Raw genomic sequence first — 19,374 nt, 5'->3', positions numbered from 1 at the left:
TGAGAGTCTGTTCAGTGTCGTCCTCCCATAATATTCTGAAACACATGCAGGTTTTTATAATTATTATCTGAACATTGCCAGTTAAATCATATGCATGCTGCACGAGAGAAAAATCAGCATCCTTTATAGATTATTTGACTCCTCTTTTGAATATTGCAAGGCTCAATACCTAAGTATAACTTCATGGCTACTATTCTTTCCTGACAATGAAATCATATGAAAGGTTATATTTTCCTCCGTACAGATGAGAATTTCAAGGGCAGTGAATTTCATACTTTTCTTTGCCAGAAAATTGTTGTGATCTGAATACATGTTTAGGAAAATTACCATGCTAGCAAGTGATTAAGAAAGAAAACATCATGTATTAGCACAAACAAATGAAAAATAAATAATAAAGATGGGTAAAAAAGCAGCTCAAAGTAGAATTCTAATCCCCTTCTAAATTAAATAATTTTTTAAAATAAATACCTAAAAAAAAAGTGAAATGTAGTCTGTTCTGGCCTCATGCCCCCACCCAGAACATAATTGAATTTACTGCCTCAAAGTCACTCCTGACTTACCAAGGTGCAAACAAGATAAGAATGAATCTCTGAGCATCTGCCTCAGGGTGAACTCCCAGCTGCTGAAAGATGAAAGATTAGAACAGGAGTCATTTCAATCCTCTATGCCTTCTGCAGCACATCGACTAAAACAGTCATGAACCTATTGTAACTTATGAGTTAGGATGGCTTATGGTAGCTTTGCATTGCCAAAGCTATAGTCAAGAACCACAATGTACATTGGTCAATGTGTCCCTATGTGCACCATGAAAAGACCAAAGTGGTGCAACACAACAGCCGCCCACTGTTTCTGCAAAGGTTAAAAAATAAAAAAAAAAAAAAGAAAAAAGCAAAGAAAGAAAAGGGAGAGAAACCATGCCAATAGCAGCCTGGGGCATAAGTTAGTGCAAGAAGGTAGCTTGTAGATCCTAATAATGGCACAGAATCATATAACAGTTAAAGCTGGAAGAGACCTTAAACCTCTGCCATGTGGAAGGACAACTTCCACTAGACCAGGTTGCTCAAAGCCCCATCGAGCCCGGCCTTGAGCGCTGACACCGGTGGGGCATCCACAACTTCTCTGGGAAGCTCTCATCATGAGCAGAACCTGAGTTACAACAAACCTCTTTTTCCAGGGGCTGAGCCGCTGCTCCAGGACCTCCTGAGTCTTTGAAAACACTGGGAGCTGCAGGAAACATGTTAAATCCTGGGCTGCATTATTTATAGTATATTTAGCAGATCAAGGGAAGTGGCTGTTCCCCCTGTTTAATACCTGTGAGATGATAGCTGCCATACCCCATCCAGTTTGGGCATCCAAGTACAAGACAGATGGACCTTGCTTTGAAGGTGGCCCTGCTTTGATCAGATGGTTGGACCAGATGATGTCACTTCCACTACAAATGATTCTATAACAGATGTATTTTCCTGGGTGGCTTGTTTTTTCCTTACACTGATTGCACGTGCTTGAATGCTGCTAATGTCTTTTATAACCTCATCATCACAATCTCATTCTTCATTTTCCTATAAAAATAGCAGTAGCTACAGCCACATCTCCCTGGCTCCTCTTCTTTCTCTTCCTGCTTTTCTCATTTCCCTTACAGCCACTGTTATACCCCTGTCTGGCAGAACAATTTCTAGTAGGTCACACTTATGTTTATGTCAAACTGGGAAGGTTTTGGACCAAAGAGCTGAGATCATGCCGCTGAACAAAATGTTCTCTGAGTCACAAACACTTCCTTGCTCCCATTCTTCTTCCTGGTAGAATGGAAAATAGTCAGTCTGAGTCGTAGTTCTTCCAAATCCTTTTTACAAGGAACAGTTTAAAAGGGGCAAAACATTCAATATTCAACCTAGCTTTTTGTATAAATTAGTGTGAATTAGAGGCAGAAGATTCAGATTAGAGTCTCTGATATATCAAACTACACTGCAGAGCAGAGGTCAGCCTCAAAAGCCGAGGCACCAGTCCGGCTTTCTTGTCAGCCTCTTTAAGCACTGGATGGCTGCTATAAGGTGTCCCCAGAGTCTTCCTTAGTTGGGCTGAAGAAGCCCAACTCTCCCAGCCTGTCTCCATAGGAGAGGCTCTCTTACTCTCCTCTGGACTTGCTTGAGAAGGTCCATGTCCTTCTTATGCTGGGGACCCCAGAGCTGAGCACAGTACTGTAAGAACAAAACTTGTGCTACCTTGTTGTGTTATCATCTTCCAAAACCAATTATTCTAGCATGTGCTGTCAAAATATCAGTCAACCATCAACGCTACTCCCCACAGTTTCTAGAACTAATGCATTTTCTTGTATTTGTTTCAGCAATGAAGAAAAGCAGCAATAGCTCCAATGGTTCATTAAGAAGGAAAACATTTTTAAACTTGCTGGTCACCAAATCATACCAGATTCCAGAGCATGAATTGCAAGGTGAGCTACTTGTCTACTCTTCAGACATATCAGTCTGTGTATAATGCAAGCCAATAGGCAAGGTATGAATGACACAGGTTCATTGGATGGGGATTGAGATATGCAGGAAGAGAAGCAGCATTTCATGCTATGTGTGTAGCATTTTTATCACCTGTATTTGGCATGAAACACCAACTCGGTATTCCTGGTTGAAGGGCTCAGACGTTGAAGAGAAAAATCTCCTGAGGTTTACAGGATTACGTTTCCATAGCTCTCTCATAGCCCTCTGCATTACAGACCCACCCCCCACTCCCCCCTAGGTATATTTAAAATTCAAGTCACACACTGCAAAACACATCCAGCTCAGGAAGAATATTTCCATCTTCCTTTTTTCACAAGTTAACACCCCAAAAAATCTAGAGAGAAAATATCCTTTTATTTGAGTGTTTATTTGGTCTTGGCAGTCAATTGTTTGTTCCCAGTTGATTGAATGCTTTCCTAGAGATGTTTGCTTAAGCACTTAACAACTTTCCTAATTCAATAAATATGGGAGGGTATAAACATATTGCACAGCACCAAAAAGGCCACAAGGTCCCTGGATCAATTCTCCTGTCTTTTACTGTTAGGAACTGGAATTTCCATTCTACAGGAGAGTTCTCATTATGAAAAAAAAATTGATACTAAAGATGTAAGCATAAAATTTTGTGCAGAATGGAAATCATCTTCACTATACAGGGGGACAAGGGGAACTGAAAGAGTCTAGGCAAGAAAGGAACCAGAAAACAAATCAGCCAGACTGGGGTTTGCTTATTTACTCACATAGTGCAGATAGCTTAAAACACCCCCAAGGACACTGGAAAGGCACAGAGCTGCTAACAGAGGTCCCAGACAGCCTGCTTACCTTCCAGGCTGCTGTATGGCAAGAACCCTGTTAGGCAAACCTGAATTTCATCTGTGCTGGATCAAAAGTGTCAATAGAATTCACACAGTTCAATTTAGTCAAATGACCATTTTCCAATTTGGATGGAAAATTTCCATCCAGGGCTTAATACATACGAATGCCATACCTACATCATTTGTAAAAATCTTTTGGAAACAAGTGGCTTTGCCTTTTCTTATTAGCATGTAATTTCTGAGATTCCAGTTTCATTATGTCAGGACAGATACATATAAGAGGAAGTCTGAGCTGCTCTGAACTTGACTTTTTAAATGACTTTTTACTCAATTTTCTTTCCAATGTTCAAGCAATGAGCTTATTTAAGTTGAGTAGCTTATTACACTGCCTAGGACAGAAATAACATTAAGATGATATAAAGGTGAAATGTAAGATGATAATCCACTCTAAGTAAGCTACTGTGAGTCATTTAAACTAGGTGATATTTTACTTTTTTAATTAATTCAAAAAATATTACTTTTACAGTGCTAAGTTTTCACTGCAAGTAAAAAACATAGTACACTAAAACAGGATTGTGTTTAATAATCAGAGCTAGGGCTAAATCTGCAGTCCTCACAGTGGCAAAATACTCAGCTTTTGCACCCAAGAAGCAATGCCTCCTGTGAAAACAAGCATCCCGATTTGGGCTGGAACTGTTTTTTTTAACCCAGATATTGTAAATAGCATGTAAAGAAGGCTTAAATAATCAGGAGGAGCCCAGGATTAACAGAAATTATTTCAAGATGCTTTTCAAAATAATGTTTTGGGGAATAAATGGCAATTGAGGGAAAAGAATATTCTAATAGGCCTATAAACAGATTTCTATTTACTCCTGAAATGCAAGTGATGAATTCATAGCTTTTCAACTTTTCAAAACAAGAAGCTTTCACTTTCCCAGTAACAAATATTTATGTTGGCACATAGTCATGGGCTCAGAAGGGGTTGTCAATTTGGAAGATGTCATTTTTAAAACACTTATTCATTTTCACCTTCCAGAGTTGCAACTGAAAATTAAATTCCCAGTTTCATTCCCCATAGACAAGTATGTTCCTGGAAAATGAAGGGAGACTTGTCACAGTATGTATTTAAAAATGGTAAAGTGAGAAAGATCTAGATTGTTTCTCTAAGGATTTGGCCATCACACAAGTCAGGCATGAACTTTGACCTCTTTGTTTCAAATCATGTGGAGTTCAACAGACAAGTAATTGATCCAAATGAGGAAGTTGCTTTTCTCCAGTGGATTCACAGACCTCAAAGTTGCTCTTATGTTGCCTTAAAAAAATGCATGAAAAAGCAGGATGTGAAAACAGTAGCTGAAAGGTACTGTGGATATTTTCTGACCTCTAATAATTGTTTCAGTGCCTGATGTAGGGAGCCATGGCCACCTAAATGCATCCATCTCTGTAAATTCCCATACCGAAATACACCATTTACCCATGTGGATCAATAGTCTAGACCTCTTAGCTGCTTGACAGAAAGGTAAAACAAAAAAGGTGGGTGAAACCTCTTCCTCTAAAAAGAAATAGCTCTTTCTATGTAATACAAGTGTCTAAGTACTGTTCAAACCACTGAGCAGGAGCTGAAAACAGGGCTAGGAGGGATAACTTCAGTATTTTTACTATTGCAACTTTTGTCTTACTACCTATAAATAACCTTTTGGCATATTTATTCTTCCCCAATTCTGTACCCTCAATATGTAATGGAACATTTATTTCCACTTGTAACAGCCAAATCAGCTACACATTATTACCTCTAGATTGCAGGTCTGAGCTGCATCCTCTATTTGGTCGCAATGCCTGGACTGAAGGAATTATAGTAATGAAATGAATTAGTGCTATTTTAATGTGAACATCACTATCTGATTAGCTAGTAGGTAGCATTTGTTGTGCATTAATTTGTCAGTGGAGATTTTAGCATTCCTAGTTCAGCACTATGATCTGGCAAATGTATGATTGATACCATCTCACAAAGAGCTGTTTTGATCTTTGTTGCAGGCAAGATGTTGCTCAACTAGCAGTCTGCTGATTCTAGACACTAGTTCTAAAACTGGAAAGAGGAAAACAAAGCATGGTTGTTAGCACAAAGGCCATTTCACCATTGTTTTCTGCTTTCCTCCCCCTCTCAATCATTTTATCCCTGTGAGTTTCTTCTTTAGGCTTATGCATTCTGGCCTCGGTATAGTACACTTAACTGTGCATGTAATTCACTACACATTAAATATTATTATTTTCTCATCCAGAGCTGTGTCTTCCTCATGTTCATTTTTATTTTCACAGCTAATTCCTTAATAGTTGATTAACAGTCCAATGGAAATACAAGTTCAAATTTTGTTTTATTTGATAGGAGTGGCTAAGGACTTTGGGCTCATCTAGTTTGGAGAAAAGGAGGCTGAGGGGTGATCTCTTTGCTTTCTGCAGCTTCCTGAGGATGGGATGTGGAGAGGGAGGTGCTGATCTCTTCTCCCTGGTATCCAGTGATAGGACATGTGGGAATGGTTCAAAACCAGGCCAGGGGAGATTCAGACTGGATCTTAGGAAGCATTTCTTTATCAAGAGAGTGGTCAAACACTGGAACAGGCTTCCCAGAGAGGCAGTCAATGCCCCAAGCCTGTCAGTGTTTAAGAGGCAATTGGGCAACGCCATTAACAACATGCTTTATCTTGGTCAGCCCTGAACTAGTCAGGCAGTTGGACTAGATGGTCATTGCAGGTCCAATCCAACTGAAAGGATCTATTCTATTCTAATTTATCTGCAGTCAGGGGTTGACAGTAATTAGGAGCTCTGCTTTGAAAGCTGGCGGGATTTAATTTAACCCTTAATGGCTGTTTCCATTTTGTATATTTCATGTACCAAAAAAACCCGACCCTTACATGGAACTGTAAAAACTCATATACACAGCTAAAAATGAATCCTGTAGAGCTTTATAAAATACAGCCCTTTGAAGCATAAAAATTACTAGAATAGCTTTCTGTCATGTAAAATAAATTGATTGCTAGAAAGCAAGATATTGCAAGAAAAACCCTATTTGGTAGAATTCAAAAGTAAATTTTAATTCTACCATATATTTTAATACTAGTACATATATTCATGCTTATCACTGTTTCCAGACTCATAGATGAAGTAGACATAGCAAATACAAAGCAGAAAAAATCTTCTAATAGATTTTTCAAAATTCACAAGTTAGCTCATAAATGTCAGACTCATAAGAACAGCAGTTCTCTTGCTCTGGACGAAAGCTTCAGAACAGGGATAAATAATGTCAATTAAATGTCTTGACCCTCACAGTATTTTATCAGGTATGCCAAAAATAACCTGAAAAGTGGCACCTCTTGCAAACAACTATTTTTTTATCTACCATCATTTGATCTAATATTAAATAAAAATGCATGGGATGTCCATTTTTATTCTGAAATTTTAAAATTATATTAATGAGATAATATATAAATTATGTTAATGTGATAATCTATAAACAGGAAAAGTCTTACAAGAGTTATTTCATCAAGGTGCCAGATCCCTTCAACTCACATTCATTGTGAAGATCACTAGCAAAATAATTAAGAATTGACTTTCTGAAGCATTTTTTTACAGGATTGGAAAATAACTTATTAAAATAAAACAAACTTTTCCCTAGAGATGAGGTGGTAGTTGGGGAAACCTGTTAAAAATCAAGCTCTGCATGGAAATAAAGACCAGATCAAATAAGGACCTTGTTCATGCTGAACAGGTTGCTCATCATTCCCTATGGTATTTGTTCAGTCTGGCAAGCAAGAGTTGTGCTCTCTAACATGTGTAAGTACCAAGTATAAGAAACAGCAAAACCCAAACCAAGATGGTTACCATTAACTTTAGACTAGGAAACAATATCACTACTTACCCTTCACTAGATTTCCCAGGGCAAATACTGAGAGAAAACAGACTTCTCACATCAGTCCTCTCAATTGGCCTAGGCAAGACAGACTGAGCAGATTTTAAAGCAGACACTGCAAATTGATTGATTTGTATACACAAGTGTCTCCAATTCAACACCTGAAGCTGTACCATGAAGAAATTATACCTTTCTGCATATTTATTTTCAACAGACAACATCTGTTTCCCTATAACAGATCACTCTATGTGCAGAATATGCAAGATGACAAACAGGGAAAGTCAGTGGTTTATTTGGATCAAAATGGACTAATTCATGTTGCAGCAACTTTCTTTCACAGTTGCACATGCCAGAAAGCACATTTCCATAATGAATATTTCATTCAAAAGGGTAAGCACAAATAACCATGAATGCACAAATGACTGGGGGTCATCACTACTGTAATAATAAACATCAGGTGATGTTTTGCAGGATTATGCCATGATTTTGACTCTTTGGCTAAATTGTTTCTTCACCATCTGTTTTATAATGATCCTCACAGGTGGCTGGCTTACTGACAGACATCTCTTGCATTTTGTAATAGGTGTTATACTTTAGAAGGTGTTATCTTTTTTTTAAAGTATGTGATGGTAGTTATCCACAAAAAAAGGAGGCTAATAATTTTCATCAGCCATCCCATCAACAGTTTTATAACAAAAATTAAAAATAAGTTGTAGGTAATGTTTATCACCAATATTAACCTAGATGTGAGAGAAATTTTCAACACCCTTGTAACTTGTGATGCACTGAGACCTAGGTACACAAACTGGTAGGGTTCAGATAGCTGTTTTTTTATAAAAACCTGCCAAAGAAGTCCACAAAATGATGGGGAGATGCAATCCAACAAGGAAACCTATTTTGTTACTCCTTGTGAAAGGAATTGGAGTTTTGAGCACTCATTAACAATGGCAGGGAGTATCTTAGACTCAGCATGCGCATGGGACACTCGCACCTACATCATTCTGAAGTTGGGAGATTACGGGAAAGGAAACTTGTAAAACTGGAAGGAAAGTATATCTAGTTTGGCTACAGCACCTTGCTGAATATGCAAGTTTCTTACTAGACAAATCTGCTTTGTGTCACTGAAGAGGGGTACAAATTATTATGATACAAACCCTGCTCTGGGAGTAAGATGCAGGGTCACTGGCACTGTGATGACTGCAGGTGACTAATGCACCTGTGGCTGACCGTTGTATAAAGCAATGAGAATCAATACAGCAGTCCAACCTTTCAGCTCAGGCAGTTATCAAAATATTCATCATCAAACTCGTTTTTGGTATTTCTCTTGTGGAAGGCTAGATTTATGATACTAACAATTGATACTAAATACTATGATACTAAGTACTATCCTTTTTACTTTATATTAGGAAATAAAAATTGAGTAAAGAATCCATTTTCTGTCTTCTGCTTTCTAGCAGGGCTAGACCAGCATAGTCCAGTATTTTTCTAAGCGGGCACAGAATACCAGGATGCCTCCCCCTGTCATACAAAGGCAAGTTAGCAGCTCCTAGGTCTGGTCACATCTGGGTACAGCATCCACCCACCAGAGCCTCCCCCTTCACACATGGATTCAGTACAGTGAAAGAGGCCCCAGGGAAAAGCAGTAGATCAGATGTGTTCCAGCCAACTGGCCATTCCCCAGATCACACCTAGATTACAAGGACCATGCTTCCTACTTTGGAGGAAAAAAAGAACATACAGAAATCAACAAAACCACCTTCAAACTCCCATTTTCCTTCTGCTTAAAAGTTCCAGGAGAACCTTTGCTAAAGATTAGGGAAAACAGTGGTCAATTTATGTGCAAAATACAAGCAAAAGAAGAATTCACATAGATCACATGGAACAATTCAGTCAAAATGTTCAGCATCAGCTACTGAAAGTACCCCTACCACAACTATTTTAGGTTTGGGGCAAGCTCTGAGAAGCACTCGTTCTGATTACACTGATTCTGTGTGGCTTTGATAGCCTACAATATACTAACTATGGAAAATAACAGATATGTCTCATAAGTTTAGAGATGAAATACATTTGGTTATCTGTGTCACCTTGACAGGACAACATTTCTCTCTTCCGTATATTCTGCAGTATTTTATCTAGCCTTTTTAAAATTCCTGAAAATTGGTACTTCCATGCCCTTCAGTTTCCTCAGCATGTTTCATTGGCAGAGATTGCACGGTTATGTTCAGCTCAAACAAATGTGCACTTTGCTCCATCTCAGCCATTTTGAGCTACAGCTCATGGCAGAAAAACATCTATTTCAGTTGTATGGGGATGTTTGCTTTGGTGCAGGACATGGATTATGGCATCTTGAAGACCTTTGCAGTCATGTGGCAAGTACCCACCTTTATAGGGGGAACTGGCATTTTTTTTTTAACTCAATTATTAATTTTTATTTTTTTCTTTGAAAATTAAGCATTAATAAAATGAATACAAAATTGTTAGTTTATGCATAACGCTGTGAAGAGCTTTGAAGGATATCAAGTCCTACCCTGCAAGCACTGGTTTACATAATTCATGCTACTGGTTTCATATAATTCAAGGACAAGCAACATGGTTTGATTTGAATAGCCATTCTCACCTGGCCTGAACTTTAAACACATACTTAGATTCACTCTAGTTCTGCAATGAAATCAGATGTATTATAACATACTAGCTTAACTAACCCTGTGTTTAGCATTTTGCTACCTGAAATCCTACAGGATTTTAAAGCCCTATACAAGACTGCCAGAGCAAAAAAACAGGAACCTTCTACTCTAGCTAAACCCCACATGTCACTGATAGGAATGGAGGCAGTTGTAAACCAACAACCTTTCTATGCAGGCAAACTCTTATAATTAGAGCCAGCATTCACTTTATCTGATGTACACTTAGTGCATTTTAGAATCATAGAATAGTTAGGGTTGGAAAGGACCTTAAGATCATCTAGTTCCAATTCCCCTGCTGTGGGCAGGGACACCTCACATTGGATCATGTCACCCAAGGCTCTGTCCAGCCTGGCTTTGAACACTGCCAGTGGTTCATTAACCACTGGAGCATTAACCACTACTTTGGGCAACCTGTTCCAGTGCCTCACCCCCCTCACAGTAAAGAACTTTTTCCATATATCTAACCTGAACTCACTCTGGTTTAGTTTATCCCTTGTAAAAGTGGGTTTAGTTTACCCCTTGTCCTATTGCTACAATTTTGCTGAAAGAGACCTTTTTGTGGCAAATCTTCATGTTAATAGCTTCACTTTCATACTGTTGCCTCTTACTAGACAGGTGCAGAAAAGAGCTGACCTAGTGTAGCCTTGGCTGTCAGGCTTTTTGTCAGCACTAAGTGCCATCGCTTGTAGATATATATATATATTTATACGGACTCTCTCACAAAGACTCATTGCCAAAGGTCAGTAAATAGACAAAGTCAATATGTAAGAATCCTTCTGTATTAGTATTGAATTTCTCTGATATATTTCTGTTTGGAATACAAGAGAGGAGCACTGATCCATGCTTTTCTTACAGAGCTGCTAAATTGCTGCCATGCATTATACCACTAGACCTGCTGAACTCTCAGGTGCAGTTGTATTTGAAAACTACAGAAAATTCACACACTAAGAATCCTTGTCATGACCTGTGTCCTCTGAAGATGTGAGGAATCTACTGACATTCTTGACTGACTTTAAAAGCCCATTACTATTTATTTTTTACTTTTCTGCACAAGCAATTTTTTTAAACTTCTCCCCATGTACACAATTACTTTGCACATCCAAGTGACAGTTAAAAACTAGATATTACGACTTATTTCATATATCACTTGCATGTTTTACTTAGCCAGATGTAACAGCCTTTCTAGCTCCCAAGTGAAAGTAGTATTCCTGATGCAAAGCAGGACATACCAAGAAAGTGGCAGTAATGAAATAGGTAATGAAATAGAAATGAAATAGGGTGCAGAAAACCCCAAGTTAGTGTGACATGAGCCAAGTCGCTCACACAGCCAATTGCAGCAGCATGAGCTCAGCATGAGAACATACGAATGGAAGAGTATAACCCTGAATCCATTCTGGCTTCACATTTCTCCACTTGAGTAGGCAAATGTAAGAGTCAGAGAGGTCAGTGGGTGAAGTCTTGGTCACAGTGAAGCTATGTGGGGCAGCAGCATCAATGTGCACTGTCTGGTGGTTAAAGAGGTGATACTTAACCTTGGTTTCCCTTCAGCATAGCACTTCTCTACTCAGGAACTTGCAGACTTTATCAAGCCAGGACAGCTTCCTGGAGTTTTAGGTTAGCAAAGCAGAGATGAGATAGCATCTACTATGCCCTACGAAAGAAATTAAGATGATTCCATGAATTATTAAGATGATGTGCATTTGCCTAGAGTTCAAAGTCGGAGTAAAGCATCCCTCTATTATTTGCTAAACAGAAAGCTGTGACTCTCTATTATCTTAATATGTCTGACAGATTTCACTTCTCTGATCCTCAAGGTACACAGAAATTGCATACAATAAGAGGAAAAAAAGCAAAGTAAATGCTGTCACTATGACTTGATGTTGTCTTTTGCCTAAAGCGATTTGATATAATTAGCCATCTCACAAGTAAAACCTTTATATTTTATTCTTTCATCCATTTAAAATAAAAACTGTACATTGGCATGGGTAGCTTGTCATTTTAATACACTTTGATGTTTGCAAGCTTTGAAATATCATGTTCAAATTTGTATGCAAATTTGTGTTTCCAATTACATACTCATTAGTTTTTCTGGAACTTCATCTTAATATTCACAAAACATTCGTAGCTTCTTCTGTTGTTTTCCTGAATTGCTTTAGAATGAAACCCACTATATAAAAAACAAATGAAGAAATCCATTAACACTCAGTAACTTTCTTAAGCATCACATTTAATTTCTAAGGATGTTATAATTTGTCATTTCAGAAAGTTCAAATATATATGCATACCCCATCTGATAACATATTAAAAATTATAAGCAAATGGTTTTGTGTGTATAGCATTGTCAGCCTCCAGAAATGCCCACCTCCGTTACCTACTCACTTGAAAACCCTGTCTTTAATGAATGTTTTTGTGCACATGAAATACTGGTTCACATCCTTACATGGTGTGAAATTGGCATTACTGCTTAGGATTCAGTGGAACAAAGCAAATTTACAGCAATTATGAATCTGGTTATTTTTTTTGTTTAGATGTCCACCTCCACTGAAAACATGATTAACATTTTAATCACAAGTGAAGTAACAGCCACATTGCTAAGAAAACAAACCACAAATCTCCACTGCCAGAAAGATGAAAATCTCGATAAAATGTAATGCTTATTAGCATCTAAAAAGAGAATGAGAGGAAAGAAAGGCTGGAAGGGAGCATTAGGTCATCCGGTACCTGAAACCACCCTGCTCAGGAGTGATGGCATGGAAATGTACCCAATTCAGATGCTTATCTAACTGGTTCCCACAGATTTTTCCAAATATCTACTTTATAAACTTTCTTCTCTATATATGTTGTATCAGAGCCTGAAAGTACTACACATAACAAAGAAATCCCCAACTCATAATGTGTCAGTGTCCTGTTTAAGAGGTAAAAAAGTGGAAGGCAGCCACTAGAAATAATATGAACTGAAATTAAGACTGAAGATGTATTGTACCTGTAAATAGACGAGAAACTAAGCAATATGAGAGGCATGGCTTTCCCTGCTTTTGCATTCAAAGTGAATACGGTCCCACTGTGCTCTAAAAATGCTGACTTTCTCAGACTTTTGTCCTCTATATTTTGGCTAAAACTTGCACTCAATATAACAGCAGAGAAATGACAAAGATAGAGGCCAACTCCATCAAAATAAAAATTGGTCGGGTTTCATGCCTATTGCACATTTTTGATACAAGCAAAGAATACTATAAACAAAGATAACAGGTTCATACGTCACTTATACATGTTAGCAGGCTTGAACACGTAACAAGCTTTTTAGCACTAATAAATTTACAACAATACGTTAAGGGTTCTTTAATGACTTTAAATTAACACTGATCTTCTTAATTTAACTTTTTTCACTAAGAAGTAAATCTGTGCGTGAACCAGATCAATTTATTCTCGCATGCCACCAGCATACAAGATGGGTATTACAGAAAACTGGCAATGCAGATCTTGCTCCAACAGAGCTAGTTCTCTTCCTAGAGGCAGACAACAGTAATTGCAGTGCAGAGTGGGAGTAACTCAGACCAAATTTGCCACATTTTCTCACTGTTCTGTATTTGAAATGTGTAAGGCTCAGCAGAAAACCAAGGGTTAATTTTGCAGATCTTTAAAACTAAGATATTGGAAATATCTCCCTCCCTCTCAAAGCAATATCTTAAGGCAAGTAATTATCTAGAAGAGTGGTAACACAGTGATAGTCCATAGGACTACTCTCTGAAATCATAAACAGAAATATTTATGAGTGGTAACTTTAAAACAAAAGACATAAACCAATTTGAAAGGCTTCCTGGATTCTTCTTCATTTTTTTAAGCACTTTGGGTATGGTGAAAGCAGCTACGCACATGAATTATCAGCAATTTCAACATAAAGCAGAGAGAATAGAAATGCCTTTGACAAATTATTATAAACTACTATCAAAAGGCATTACTTCAGTAGCAGATCTTTAGTGTAATAAAGTAAGGGTAATTGCTTCAGGGTCATTTGGAGTTTGCATATGGCAAAGAGGAATCAAACAGCAACAGTGAATTCCCACCAAGCCCCAGCCATACTGGGGAACCAGCACTTTCCACCACGTGGCACCGCTACATGACCTGACTGCAGTGAGCAGGCTGCCCCATGGCATATCTGCAACACACCTGCAGCATGGACAGAAGGCCCCAAGAATACAGGAGCCAGGAAGGCCACTTGTCCCAGCACAGAGGGCCTGAAAGCTGTAGGGTTGTTTTTTCCCTCCTCTGTATTGCTTTAGGGATGGAAGATGAAGTCAACTTGCAGGGTTGTATCTAGTACTTCTGCCTAGTGTCAGCCCTCAGAAGATCCATTTATTTGGGCTGGCAGTGGAAGCATGCTCTGAATTCACTGTAAATACAGACAAATGCCTGCACAACAGAAACATTGGAGCTGGTTAAAAGATGGCCACCTCTCCTGGTCCAGACCAGAGGCTAGGAGATGAGAAGATGCAGGTTCTTACCCAGTCTGTGCCACTGGATTCTTTCATTTGTTTCAGACAGGATTTCTCACCAACTAAAGCTTGTTCTTAATAGGCGAGATCTCTGTAAATTGTCACATCAAATATGTTTTTTATATTTGAAGGCACAATCTGAATAATTTTTATATATTAATAATATCCATGCCAGCCTTCCACCACAGTTATAAAGTCAATTATCATTTTTAAGGACATATGCTTGCTACTAATTATAGTCTGCTTGCTTTGCTGGAAACAGAAGCCAAATGACTGCAGATTAGTTTGTGCCAACAGTATTTTATATTGCAACTTCCTCAAAAATTGGCCTTGGAAATGGAAGAGTAGTTAAACAGGCAGAGCGTACAGAGCTTGGAATGCTCCCACACGTCCTGGGCAACTATGAGCAAGCAATTCTGGACGTCGTTTAGAGCTTTCTGTACCTCAGGATTCACAGTTCTGCTTTTGAAAATCCAGCCAAGTTCCCATCTGCAACTTTATATAAATCACATTCAAGGTAAACAAAAGGAGACCTTGGTATCAAAACAAATTTGTAAGCTATTCACAAGTGAACTCACTGGATCACCTAATGGACAGGTATTCTGAAGAAAAGAAGGAACATTTGTGTGCACTTGACTATATTAACACAGGATACAGAGAGACACCCAAGGAGTAGAGAGGTGGCAAATACTAAGTTAAGTCAGGAAGAAGGGAAGACCCTTGAATAGATTTTCATTGAAAAAAAAAAAAACAAGACTTCTGGATCAGTCAATAAATACCTGGTAAAGAACTGGGGCAGGGCAGCGTGGTCTGTAATAGTGATGGTGTTAAGTGTTCAACTATGCAGCAAGAAACAAATGCTGGATTTAAGTTCACTCATCATCCCCAGTGATTTTGGTGAATCTCCAAATCTCACAATTGTGTGAAGGTGCATTATCTCTCCTTTCCAAAAGAACAAAATTTACAAATAATTTCTTTTTTAGGAGAGAGACAGAATGTTAGATATCTACCATCTCAGGGAGCAAATCTGACAGGTATTCAAGATATTCCATGAATTATGAAGAGCCTGTCCATGGTTATCAAGCAGTGTGAGTAATATGCCTCAAGAAACTAAGTTAGAGCTATCTTGGCTAATAGCATAATTATGAGAGCAGGAGGACAACTCACAGGCAAACTGTTTCTGTAACAGTATGCTCCACAAATTTCATTAGAGATTCTTTTTGAGAGGAAGCAACTGACTAGTGGGATATTCCAGAAAAGCAGGACTCTGTGATGGTATTATCCTTATTATAAAAGCACAAGTTTTATGGGGTGGTGCTTACATTAAGGATTTTTCTGATTATATCCAGGTCACAGAATCACTGAAGCTAGAAGAGACTTTGACACCCACCCCCAGAAAGGTAACTTAGACAGTAAATTTTCAGGGCTACAAACCTGGATTTCTACTATCTCCAAGACTGGATATCCCACAGCTTCTTTAGGTAACCTGTTACAATATCTGGGCATCCTCACAATAAGTAAATTTTTCTTATGTTGAAATTAATTTTCCAGTTTGGGTTTGTGCCCACTGCTTCATGCCCCGTCACTGGCATCACTGAAAGCAATCTGGCTTCATCTTCTTTTCACACTCCTGTCAGGTATTTGTACACATTAACAAGATCCACCTGAGCCTTCTCCTCTCCAGGGTGAACAATCCCAGATGTCTCAGCCTCTCCACATGTGATCAATGCTCCAATTTCTTACTCATCTTTGTGCCCTTTTGTTGGACTCCTTCCAGTATACCTCTTGTATAAGGGAACCTAGCACAGAATGCAGCACTCCAGATTTGATCTCACAAAGGCTGAAGGGAAGGATCACCTCCCTCAAGCTGCCAGTTACCCTCTTCCTAATGCAGCCCAGGAGGCAAGGACCCAATCCTGGATCAAGGTCAGCCTGGTGTCCGCTGCAACCCACAGGTCCTTTTCTGCAAAGCCATTTCCCTCACATTTGAACTGCAGATTGCACTAAGGTTTAGGATTATTCCTCCCAGGGTGCAAGGCTTGACTTTTCCCTCTGCTAAACTTCAGAAGGTTCATGTCAGCTCATTTCTCCGATCTACCCACATCCCTCTGAACATCAGCACAAACAGCTGATGCATTAGGCACTCCCCCCATTTACTGTCTGCAAACTTACTGAGTGTGCACTCCATTCTGCCATCTATGTTACTAATAAAGACTTGAAACAATATTGGTACCAACATCAACCCTTGGGATACACCACTCATGACCAGCCTCCACGTGGACTTTGTGCCACTGATTATGAACTATTCCATTTACACATTACTTCTTCACAGATTACCAATGTGTAATGAGGTATGTCAGGTAAAACTGAACTCCATTCTACACAAATAAGTAACTGAGGAACAAAACACCAACATAGCACTTGTGATTGTGGTGGCTCATCAGAACTTGCTGGCATCTCTTAAGCCAGAAAGAAAGAGAGGAAATAAAGTGCCACTTCAGAGCAGCAGCCATGTGAGATTAGAACTGTGACTGCCAACAGGGCATAGAAACTTAGTTGCAGTAGATTTGGGCTCACATAATCCAGTATTGTCTAATTTTCTTATCTTTAAGTTATTTGCTAGCTTCATGTTTATTTTGCTAAATAGAGCCAAGAAAACTTCATCTATCCATTACTGATTAATGCAGGGAAAATCCAAAGGATTATTCCTATGGTATTATCTAACATGTACATGGTTTAGATGAAAATGTGTTGACAGTGCAACATATATTTCCTACTGAAATGAAACTGGTCAGTAGAGTTAAAATAGCATCCAGTTGCATAACCTGTCCCAGAGGACCGAGTATTATTCAGAATTGTACCTACTTTTTAACTCTAAACACAGCCAAAGCACCCAAAAAAGTGGGCCAGGTCTAGGAGAAGGGGATACTCAGAATTATATGAGTGGCATCCCACACACAAGAACTCAGCACACCCACACTGCTCTCTAATGTTCCTGTTTTCACTCATGCATAGGTCTTATATCATCATAACCTTCTGGAAGATTGATATCTCTGTCCTACTGGAAACTGCTTACTTGTCAGGATCTTGGCAGATAATCTGCCACTAACCTTGTCTGAAAAGTTAGTGTCATTATCACGCTCAGTTACCCTTTTTGCATTAAAGTAAAAAAGAGTAGGGAGCTACATCCTTCCTGCTGCAGGTGTGAGTTGACTCATACACTTACTCATAAAACTGGGCAAAACAATTCCAGCAAAGGAATACTGCCAAATCTTCATCAAAACCTTGACCCCAAGGTCAAAAACACTCTGATAATTCTCTAACAAAATTTATCATGTCCTTCCTCCTACGTGACTTTAAGTGGTTCACAGTGATTTGAGATTTCTCCCCAAAGTCAGTGAGTTCTCCCAGTTGAATCTCAAACTCCTCCTCTGAGCATGCTGAGTTTTGTTTTTGCTGTTGGAGGAATGGTATGATGAAGGAATGAGTGAGTGAATCCTGCAGCAATGAGAGGTTACTAAAGCATTGCCCTGCACTTGATTGGTCTTTTCTCTTTTTCCACTAATGGTATTTCTCCTTCTTTGTAAATTATCTCCCGAACTACAGCCACTCCTGGATCTCAGCAGACATTCAGAGACACTCTTGCTTTTGGTAGCACTGATTTATGAAGCCCTTATAGGGATAGGCTTAATCTATCACAGGAATTGTTTTTTTCTCCTCCCAGAACCCAATACAGTGGATGTGATGAAGCACCTGTATAATAGGCTTTTTACGCTGTCACTGCTTGAGGATGTGGTTTACCACACTATATGTGAATTATGGCTTGCATTCTGAGCTTAAGTAAGCCTGGGTAGGCTGAATGAATTACAAAAGTGAACTGTGGAGACGACAAACACATGGAATACAGTGGCTGAAGCTCTTGCTGAAATAAATTAATTGGTATTTGGCAGCAGAAAGCAGAAGATACTGCTTGTGTTAAACTATCCAAAGCAAATATTCCAGTACAGCAAAACAATGAGGTGGAGACCAGAGCCTTTTTGAAAAGACTATCTTGTAATTATTGTTTCTTTTCCTACCTGTCAGGTAAGTCTGGGAATAGTTGCTTCTGCGTTTGTACAGCTGCATTTCCTTATTTAGTCGCCAGCCTACTTTGTCCATGAAAAACTGTCAAAATTTGCTAATGTGAAAATACAAAGACAGAATTTGACCCTGCATTGAATATTGGATTGTTTGGACAAATATTAAACATGTTTCATGTAAATATTCAACAGTGCTTTCTTTTTCTTTTTGTTTATTTTTTCTTTAATTTGAATACATAAATTTAACATCAGCAAATGCTTAATGCTTTGTTTCCATCAATCTACCTTCAAGTCATACTCTTGGTAGGCAGAGTTTTTATTTCAGGAGGATATGTGTCTGTCTCATGTACAAAGACAGGACACAAGAGAATTTAATTTGTTGATAGCTCTTCAGATTAATTAACTTGAAATAATCATCAAGGAATACCCTACTTAATAGATTCAATGTGCTGCTCCTAGTACAGAACACTGCAATCTTTCAACAGTAATATATCAAATACTATAACTGGCTTATGTTTTTAGTTATACAATTTATAAATAAATGGCATTTATGACAGAGTAATTTGAAAATCTGCCTCCAAAGATTTTTTCAAATTATGCAAAAATGTATTTTAGAATTGCAGTTCTCCCTATCAAGAGATGAGTGTGGAGTTGCCTGTTCTCCTGGAGTTAAGGCAGCATTACTATGCATGTGAGAGCTTTCAATTAGCCACAAAGAACTGAGAATCAAGATCTAACAGTCTGTAATGCTCTGTAATGTAAATGTCTACAATTCCTCTCTGAATGAGGAATAGGAAACACACCTGCTGCCAACTGAACTGAAACATCACACCACACTGAACCAATTCCAGGCTTTGTGAAGGAGAATGAAGTTCTGTGGTTGCTACCTTCCTGA

Source organism: Melopsittacus undulatus, chromosome 4, assembly GCF_012275295.1.
Source record: "Melopsittacus undulatus isolate bMelUnd1 chromosome 4, bMelUnd1.mat.Z, whole genome shotgun sequence".
Lineage (NCBI taxonomy): Eukaryota > Metazoa > Chordata > Aves > Psittaciformes > Psittaculidae > Melopsittacus > Melopsittacus undulatus.
This window is presented reverse-complemented; position numbering follows the sequence as displayed.